Source organism: Leuciscus leuciscus (genome assembly GCF_965113295.1).
Source record: "Leuciscus leuciscus genome assembly, chromosome: 2".
Lineage (NCBI taxonomy): Eukaryota > Metazoa > Chordata > Actinopteri > Cypriniformes > Leuciscidae > Leuciscus > Leuciscus leuciscus.
Genome location: NC_138726.1, coordinates 16395968 through 16406969, shown reverse-complemented (window position 1 = coordinate 16406969; position 11002 = coordinate 16395968). Strand labels below are relative to the sequence as shown.

The 11002-nt window shown below is 37.8% G+C and overlaps 1 long non-coding RNA gene across 1 annotated transcript; it reads right to left on the bottom strand.

The window, feature by feature from the left end:
- Positions 1 to 6758: 6758 nt before the first annotated feature.
- LOC309493044 lies at positions 6759 to 7730 on the bottom strand. The gene is made up of 3 exons (XR_014203783.1): positions 7603 to 7730; positions 7029 to 7100; positions 6759 to 6895 (listed from the first exon to the last, which is right to left on the bottom strand). It is a non-coding gene; the product is annotated as an uncharacterized lncRNA (long non-coding RNA).
- Between the last annotated feature and the right edge of the window lie 3272 nt (positions 7731 to 11002).

Sequence of the window (11002 nt, the reverse complement as noted above, 5' to 3'; positions counted from 1 at the left end):
GTCATGTTCCCGCAGTGAGAACATGAACAATCCACAAAAGCTGTTTCAGCGTGCTGAATGCACAAGCACGTGATGCAACGATTGACCGTCAGCTGGTGACAGGGAACGACGGCATCCAGAAATGCATGGGTGGAATGACATCTTGAAAAAGACATAGACATACCCGTGTTGCTCTTTCAGAAAATAGCTCTCTCACTAGTGCCAGAGCACACAGGGGAATGGCCGCGGAAACACTGACGGGATGGTGGAGCCTGTACAGTGAAGCACTCACTTCTGAACGCCCTCTAACCAACTGTCAAACAAAAACACATATAAATGCTGTCAAAACAGCAGTTGATAGCTCAGAAGCTCGCGACCACTGCTGCACTCGCGCTGTTGGATCACCAGCACCAGAGGAGACTTCTTGAAGAAGCGCCGACACTGGCACGTTGAAAAAAACCAACACTCTTCAGAGACATCAATAAAAGACAAATGGTGAGTGCATCCGCTTCCGTATACCTGTGCTGCGGGGCGGAGCACGAGATGCAAATCTCACATGCCAATGTGCATTGGCTCATTTTATTAATACTCGAAGATGACAGGCTCCCTAAGCGTAATCCCAATCATTCAGCACGTTCGGCGTGAACCTCGGTGATATGTACAAACTCCAACGTAATATAACGTTGCCATCTTCACTTTCATCTGTTCCGGAAAAAAACTAAACACGCTTTTAGCTCCACTCACTGGACATTTCACTTTGAAACGTATTTTGCGTTCTGCAAAAATGTTACCACAGGTACGCTTTTCTAATGAGACCAGGCTCGGAAGGAGAGTAAGAAGCCATGTCAGAGGGGCCAGAGGAAGTGGAGTTTGCATATGTGGTGGAGGAGCCGCAAAAGCAGGAAATAAGTGGAGTTTGCATATGCGGTGCAGGAGCCGCAAAAGGTACAGGTAACAGGTAAGTCACAATGTTACTGTATACCACTGTGTATTTCAGCTTTATTGTATTGCCCTGTTGGCAGAACAAACTGTGTCTACAGTAATGCAGATGTTTCATCAATCCCATTTCTGTGACTTTCATAATGTTAATTTTGACATGCTATTTTTATAATCCAGGCACTACCACACACTGGTGGTAGATGAAAGATCTTTAGTGTTGAAAGGGAGGCTGCAATTGTAGATGGTCACGACAAACAATGCAATCAGACTGCGTGAAATCCAGGCAGCAGTAATTGCAGATCAGGGAGCATTGAGAAACTATTGATAGAGTCCTGAAACGAATGAGTGCCAATCCAAAGAAATTCTGACCCTGTGAAGGAGCCAATATTCCAGTATGTGCAGGGTACGGATTTGTTATTGTAACGCCTTGTTATACTATACATTTATATGCAACTACAATTATTTGTTTTATGAGTTTTCTTTTTTCTTAGAGAATAATGGAGCTTGAAGCTGAACGAGGACATCACAAATTAATTTATGTGGATGAAGCCGGCTTCAACCTCTGTAAAGTGAGGAGACGCGGGAGGAACATCATTGGGCAGAGGGCCACTGTTACAGTGCCAGGTCAGAGGAGTGCCAATATCACCATGTGTGCTGCCATCTCCAATGATTGTGTCCTTTGCCACATACCAACTATCAGCCCATACAATACAGAACTACACATCATGGGGAAGGTTATTGATTGTGGCCTGTGGAATGTTGGTCCACTCCTCTTCAATGGCTGTGTGAAGTTGCTGGATATTGGCAGGACCTGGAACACACTGTCATATACACCGATCCAGAGCATCCCAAACATATTCATTCATGCTGACTGCAGGAATGTCCACCAGAGCTGTTGCCCGTGAATTTCATGTTCATTTCTCTACCATAAGCCGTCTCCAAAGGCGTTTCAGAGAATTTGGCAGTACATCCAACCGGCCTTACAACCGCAGACCATGTGTAACCACACCAGCCCAGGACCTGCACATCCAGAATCTTCACCTCCAAGATCGTCTGAGACCAGCCACCCGGACAGCTGCTGCAACAATCGGTTTGCATAACCACAGAATGTCTGCACAAACTGTCAGAAACCGTCTCAGGGAAGCTCATCTGCATGCTCGTTGTCCTCATCGGGGTCTCAATTATATATAAAAAAATAATAATAATTATAGAGTGTTCTTATAACATTAACAATCTATATACATTCTCATGATGTTGAGAACAACTTTTTTAGAACAATGTTCCTGTCATGTCTATGTTGTTATGAGAAAACGTTCTGAAAACAACATTTTCGGAACATTCTTATGTTATTTGTACTTAAATGATTAAATATGCTAAACCATATTCTATTACAAATAAACTTTCAAAGAATGTTATATTGTGAATGAAAAGAAAGGTTAGGAGAATGTTGTACTAACATTATCGTAACCTTTTAAATAACGTTCTAATCACAGCAAGAAAATCTGACTTTTTAACGATTTTACAACATACAATTTGGTAGCTGGGAAAAGCATTTCAAGTTCAAGTTTTTGTTCTCAACTGATAATGCTGGTGCAGTCAAATCGATAACATCACTGATGGTTCCATTGTTGCTAAACCAACAATGCAATATTATAAAGATGGTGTTAACATTCTAAGCTAAAATATGATACTTAAATTAACATAAAGATACACTTTAATTAAAAAAATTAAAACCTGGACGCAAATAAACTATTTTTGCTAATCATTTTCTGTACTGAATGAACATCGGAAACTTAATTTCATTCACAAAGGCAAACATTTTTCTTCTTTTTTTTCCAAGAATGCATTTAGATAGATGATCAGAATTGACAAGATATTTTACTTAAATTCAGAGTATTCACTTGCCTCTCAATGGTCAGCATGAGGAAATCTGAGGCCTTGACGAGAGCAGTGTTCAGTCTTATCGAATAATGAACACAGCCGGTGGCGAGTCTGAGTGCATTAGCAGCAGCTGCAGGGGCCAAACCAACACCTGCAGAGAGTAAAACTCCTCATTTAGATCAATATTCACATCATTAACCTTTACTGGCCCCACACTAATGGATCAATAAAGCTACAGAGGAAGAGCACAGTAGAGAAAAAAACAGCTATATAGGGAAACGAGCGTGTTATAATGTTAACGTCACGCAATCAGATGCATGCTGGGAGCATTTTGCCCTTTTCTTTAGGACTTCTGCACAAAACCTTGACAATCTTTGACCTCTGAGAAATGTGTAAAGTCTCAAGAGATTCAAGATCAACTCCTTATTGTGTTTTTGGAGACTTGACGGGGTCGCAGCACTGACACGTTTCTTTATATGATTATTTGATTGCTTTATTTACTGCAATACTGTGGAACATTAATCAGCAGTCATTTTAAATAATTCAAATGGTCTGGTCTGGACTGGAGGCACAACAACAAAATACATCTTTCATGTTTTTAATCTAAAGGCTGCAAAATGTACCAAAGAGCAGGTTTAGTAGCAATTTTAGGTCATCATACACATAAAAGCACATATTTAGAGTCTGCACAGAGAAAACATTAAATATGAAATATAACCAAATACATATGCTTTCCAGCTCCTGTTTGGATCCAGCCATTACAATCTGTTCTTTCAACGCTGACTATTGCAAAGTTTTCAGATGACGGCAACTCTTTATCAACATGCAAAACTTTCAATTATTATCCTAATACTCTAATATTATATTGTAATCATTTTGAGCACAATATGTAATTTCTGCCCTAGTTGTAACATGTTCATTATGTCTGCTAAGTGCATAAATTACGTTAACAAGCCACATAACATGGAATAATGAGTGCAAGCTTGGTATGAACACTTGGACAAAAATGACGTCCACACTATTTAGTATGTTTCATTGCACCATGACAAATGATACAATTGAAACATTGAACAAATACATTTGTTTTACACTCCAGGCACAACTTCACAACATGCATACAGAATATTTAATAAATATTTAATAAATAGTTTGAATAAAGTGCATAGAAGCCACCTTTCCAACGTCAGACATTACTTTTGGTCACTATATACACACAAAAGTGTGTATAAACACACTCGTAGTCAAACTCTCTTCATCACCTGAGAGGAAGGTCAATAAATCAGTTTTATCAAACCCTGTGGGTATTAATGTAGTTATTCTGGTTATGAGAATGCATCATCTGAGAGAATAAACTTTGTTTCCTCTCTCAGGTTCTCCTGGGAAACACAACGTTTTAATGGCCTGTTATATTATTAATGATATAGTGGTTTCATCAGACAGAGTGAATTCATTCCTTTCAGAAATTAAGAACAGACAAACACAGCAAACTGCAGCTGCTGACAGACGAGTTGAGCCATTATAATGCAGCTGTTATAAATCTCACCCATAATTTTGTGTAACACTTGGCTGTGGAGGATGAAGTTTATTAAAACCGTTTTATAGCTTCATTTTCTTTTCTGCACCTGAGTGAGCCACATCTGATAAGAGAATCTTTATTATGTCTTGTTTGCTCTTTTGCAGATAGTTTGTTTAGTAATGGACAGTAGTTGAGATAAATATTTAAAAAATATTGTTTTTTTTTTCTGCCATCCAAAAGATTCCTGCAACACAGTGTTGGATAAGCAGAAACTCTAAAAAAGACTTAAGTGCGAAACTTAATTTAAATATACACATGATTCATTTAAAAACACAGTCCACTTTTCTTGCTAAAGGGGTCATATGATGCCATTTCAAAAGTTATTATTTTTTATTATCGGGTGTACTATTTTACTTTCACATTTTTTTCTATAGCACATTTCACGATACACATTGTTTCAAAGCCGATTTACATAAAATGCATTGTTTCTACAGTACATGTTATAGAATAGGTAAACATGGATTAGTGTAAAAAAACATGATTTTTTCACAATCTATTGCAGTTCCTCTATTCCAAGTCTGTCTGAAGTGCTGATGTCTACAAAGCCCCATCCTCCCGAAAAGCTCCAAGTACTCTAATTGGCCAGCTGACACAGTGCATTGTGATTGGCCAAACATATTAAACGTGTGTCGGAAATGTAACATCCTTTTATCATAATCGCAAGCTTCTAATATTCGAGCTAGGCTAATTTTGCACATTGTCAAGTGGATGTTTGTGGAAGTAATATCAATCGAGGAGTTTTAGGCAGGTCTGGATCAGTGTTCTCTGTTAGATAGAATAAATCACTTTGTGGAAGACTTTGAGCTTTGTATCTTTGCAGATCATACCTGCACAAACATGTAGATACATTACAAACTAAAGGGAAAGCAAAACATTAAAAAGCACCATTTGTTTCCACTTTCAAAAAAGTAAACACTGGCTGCGTTCGAAACCGCATACTCAATGAGTTGGTACTTAATTTCAATAAGTACTTACTTAACGAGCGCTAAAAGAGTAGGTACTTTATAGCCAGATCTCGTTGAGTATGAATGCGAACCGGACATCTGCCATGTTGACGTTATCATGTGACCTACGATGCGCTATCACACGCGCAACAACTTAAAAGATTTGAACGACACGTTTAAATATCGATCTGTAAATATCTTGATATTGATTAAACTTGCTCATTTTGTGGTCTTTTTGAAGAAACTGCTGCCCATTTATTTTGTGAATACATTTAGGGTTGATTTAAGTTCTTATATTTAACCCTACTAATGTGACCCACCGTTTTATCCTTAACGATATTATTTATTTTTATTACGAAATCCCCAAATTGTCATCTCTTGAATATGTTGTTAATTTCTTTATTTTATATCCAAACATTTTCATCTACAAGCAAAAGTGGCTAACTGCTTTATGTTTTCCTCTTTTTCTTGTTGAATTTAACTCTCGTTTCATCCCTCAGGCTTAGGCCTATAAATAACAAAAAATGCTTTTTTAAAATGTATTATAATGAATTATTTAAGAAAATATATATTACGATATTCAACCTTGTAGGTTCTTTTTTCCTGTGTAAAAAATCTCATATTATGTATGCAAACCCATAATATATACATATATATACCTCATAACATCAGTAACTCGACAGCCCTACCTAGAATGGTTTTCCTCAGCGTTTGTAATGTCTGCACAAAGGGCAGCAGCTGTGCGAAGATTCACCTTTGGAAAATTTAAGTATCATTAATATTAAAAATTAATATTACACCAGAATGAATTGCACTGCTATCCCACCCCAAAACATACAATATCAACGATAAATGCTGACCAATACTTAATTATATTACTTTTTACTGAAAATGATATAATTCAATAAAACAAACAAAATGTAATGTACATAGCTATGCATGATTGAATACACTCTAGATGTGTATATAATGAACATATCTACATTTTCATTCAAACAATTAAATAAAACATTAATTAAATAATTATATTTTATTTACTGACAACAATGAGAAATATTAATAAATTAGTAAAAGAATGAATGAAAGTCACCATCACACAAACAAATGTATATACAAATCAACACATGAAACAAAGCTTTATTCAAACTACAATCATGTATGTAGGCTACAGGCGCTGAACCCCACATCCTTCTGCCATCTCAACACAGCCGTTCCCATTCTGCGGCTTTATTCTGATGAATCAGCTGACCGCCAGAGGTGAGCCGTGCCTTCGTGCCTGAGGTTGTTGCGTGATGTGTTGTGCTTCACAATCTGAGGCAATAAGGGCAGGTGGAGTGATGGAGGGACTCATCCATGGCACCATCTCCAGGATTCTGCTCTGGCCTCCTCATCCTCAGTACTCACACCAGTCTGCTGACATTTCAGATCCTACAAAAATGCACAAACATAACACAAAAGCAGTCATTTTAACCGCACAATGTCATTTGATTTCAGTATTATTTAAAAGACAAAAGCGCTTTTTTTCACAAACGCCGCCATCATCTTTCCTTGTAGGTCCTGCTCCACCACAAAAGATCTGTAGCAAATGCACAGAAATCAAGAATCATAAAAGTGATGTAGCTCTGTTTGAAATTACAATAATTAAAATAAACTACAACTTAATATTTAAATAGTTGTTGTTATTCATTTCTGTAGTATAGGCTACTCACTCAAAGCCTTTGATGGCAGCATTCAGCTTCATAAGCCACTCTCCACCACCGGATAAACACACATCTGTTCATCTGTCCCTGTAACATCCAAACAAGATTCACATAACTTCTGTGATTTATGAGCTCAACACTACATTTACATGTTGAGGTTGTTTTGACTTTTTATCCAACATAAATGTTCCTCAATTTATCAACTACTAATGGACAAATAAAATAGATAACTTATGTTTAGTTACTTTATAGATTTGTTCTACATAATAGCACACATTCATCACTCAGATGTCTATTTCATGTTGTGATATTTCAAGATTTTCTTGTCAGATGTAAATAGACATTTAAAATAAGCGTCTTTAAGATGTATATGGTTTATGTAAATCCACTTTAGAGACCTAACTTACGTGTCCTTACTGGAGCTCCCCTGTTAGCTAACGTTATACATAATAAAACGTGTTTTTACAGCAAAATCACAACTATACTACACTGTGTAACGTCTTTACACCTTCAACAATTCAACAGTTTACTCTACAGTAGTTCAACACATGCAATTTTAACACAAGGAACCGTGTTTACTCACATTTGAAAGCACCCACGTCACTGATCTCTGCGATGTTTGATAATGACGTATCCTCTCGCGTGGCCTCCTGGGATAGAAGAGTATCCATCGGTTGAGCACTCGAAAATCTGGCCGAAAGCAGCAAGCCATCCGGGAACTTCTCGCCTACTCTTTTATGAATTACTGCTGTTTCGAACATACTACTTCCTTCACGTACTGTTTTCGCCTACTATATAGTAGGAAAGTAGGCATATTCGAACGCACTTAAGTCCGAATCTCGCAATAATTAGTACGTCACCCAGGTAATTCTCGCCTACTCTTTTGGATTCGTACATACTTTTTTGCTCGCCTACTCTTTTTCCCATACTAAATAGTAGGGAAGTATGCAGTTTCGAACGCAGCCACTATTATGTTTGAGTTTTCTGGAAGGTTGCCAGAGTATTGCTAGGATGTTAAGTATGGTTGCCAAGGCATTGCTTTAGTGTTTGTGGGTTCGATTCCCAGGGAATGCATGATTTGATAAAATGTGTACCTTGAATGCAATGCAAGTTGGTTTGGATAAAAGCGTCCATCAAATGTAAATGTCATTTATGAAAATAAAAATATAATTTGCAAATTGTTCAAATGATAAAATTACTTACTTTACTTATCTTTTTTTGGACAATACAATCGTCGTGTGTTCTTTTCAGAAAACACCCGTGTTCATGAACAGTCTGTGATTAAAAATGAAGTAGCCAGTTAAATGGATAATTCATCAAAAAATTTTAAACGGTGTCAACATTTACTCACCCTTACAATTAATATTCAGTAATATTATCGATTTAACTGCACTGACATTTTGGTATGAGTAACTAAATTGAACTGTTAATAACACTAACATCACAACGTAGACAACACTGTTATTGAACTGAATCAAACTAATTTACACTGTTATTTACAACATTTACTCTGTTATTTCCTGTTTATTGCTGTGTTACGGAAGCAGACTCAAGAGAAAGAGATTGAAGTTAATAGGAAGTTTGTGACAACAGAGCAGATGAACTGAAAGCAGGTAAGTGCAATGATACTTTGGAGAACGGGATGCTGGCAGTGAATAGTATGTTTCTTCTTACAAGCGTGATGACTGGTAGATGATACGGTGGATAGTAGGAACTCTGAACAGCAGTGGACTTGGAGACACAGAGAAAGGACGAGGCACTGGAGGAACAATACGGAGGAGAATGGAGACGAGAAGCTGAAGATGACACTGTTGTGGAGACTAGTGATGTTACATTTGACACTGAAGCTTCAAAACGCGTATTGCTTCAAAACGCGTATTGAGTATGCAGCGCAATTTCTCATGAAGCTCCGTGCCGGAGTGCGTATTGTTTTCAGAGAAATTGCGTATTGTTTTCAGCCTCACTTTCTTTCCAGTCACGTGAATGCTTCACTTTGCGTGTCGGAATGTTTGAACCCAGACCACTACTCTACAGGTTTTTGTAAGTTTAAGTCCATTTACTAAATAAAAAAAATAAAATAACTTTCTTTAACACTGTGGAGCTGTTTTGAAAAAAATCAGTATTGTATAAGACCCCATTTACACGAAGGGAAGACGCAGATATTTCCCTGCGGTTTGGTCTCTCATTTACACGAAAACCTTTTATCACAGAAAACGATTAATTCTAAAAACTCCGGCCAAAGTGGAGATTTCTGATAACGCTGGTTATGTGTTGCCGTGTCAACTGGTAGAAACAGGGTTTTAGGTTCTAAAACCCCGGGAGGGGAATATTCATTTCTCTAAATACCCGGCTATGTGTAAATGTGGCCTAAAGTGTTACATAAATAACTGTGACTTAACATCATCTCAAACTCATTTGGCCCAATTTTTCATAACACATAACTCTGTTCCATAATTTCTATGTATGTATTTAGAAGACACTTTCATCCAAAGCGACTTACAGAAGAGGAAAATGGCAGAAGATAGTGAGCAGCAAAAATTACAAATATTATAATCACTAGAAAAAGGCACTATAGGGACAGTCCACATGACTTCTGTGCACCAATCAAAGTCTTCCATCCGAGAGCATTGTGTCATATGGACTGATTTTATGATATATAGTGCAACTTTCCTTCAACGGAAAAGTGCAGTGCAAAATGTTACCATACAAATTTGTTATACACACCAGGAAAGACTAGAAAAGTCCAGGGACACTTTTTAGACCCAGTCCGTCCCTGCAACCAGGTGTCAATGAACGAAATTGACAGTGCATGAGCCCCCAAAACTGTTTTGTGTTTAATGAAGTGAAAGTAAGCAAATAAAATAAATGTAATTATTGCACCATAAGCAACTGGAGTATGTTTTTTTTTTTTTTTTTTTTTTTTGGCAACTCAAACGTCACAGTATGTTGTGACTCAAGACATTTGATGATTTTTCCGATGCTTGTTTGGAAGTGGAAGTTGTCCGCTGTTTCCCTGGCAAATTACAGAACACATTAGCATCAAAAGACCCTTCCTCTACCTCTCCGCTCGGCGCTGGCACCAGGGAAGGGTGTCAAAAACACAAAACACCTGTTGTGCAAAGCAGTGAAGCGTGCACTTTAATTTTATCAGGCTGCGAACAATCGCTCATTAGAGTCAAGAGGGGAGAAAGAGGAGGAGGAAAAGGAGATGAAATCATTGAAGCGAGCTGCACGACGGCAGATAGAGCCGTACAAAACACCCTCTGAGAACACAGCCGAAAGAAACCGGTTCAGCGACTGTGTCGACACTAATGTAGAAGAAGTTGTGCGTGATTCCAAGAGCAGACATGGAAGATCTGACATGTGCCCTTTTGAAAGACATCAGAAGTTCTGGAACTCAAGAGTTGTGATTGTGAAGAGGTTTTACATCAAGTCCTGTTTGACCCCAAACCTGTCACCGACTATGTTTACAGGCATTGATTTTCATCTCTCTGAATGTTCAGGGTTCAATACAGCTCAACCAGCAGCATTTGTGACATTATTACCACAGAAAACAATTTTGACTGCAGCTACAGAGACCTGCAGTAAAAACCTACAAACTATTTGCTGTGATACTTGCCATTAAGTCTCAAATGCTATCGATTGAACTTGACTCTTGTTGAACCCAGAACATGTATTTAAATCAATGTGATTGCAGATTCTGGATGTACTGTTGATATGTACCCTGCGGCTCCTGGAAAATATCAGTTTACACTGCGTGTGTTTTGAAAAAAAAAGACAAACAACATTACGATATCAGAGAAGCAACTCAGTGTGAGAGCAGAGTGTGTAATTGCCGTGTTGAACATACCATTTTGTCATGAAGGTTTTCTTCTTATGTTGCTAAACTCTAACAAAAACCTTAGAATTAGCTTCCTTAAATCTTATGTAAACATATAAGCCTTTACTCATAACTCAACAACTATTCTGGGCAAAGTGACGTC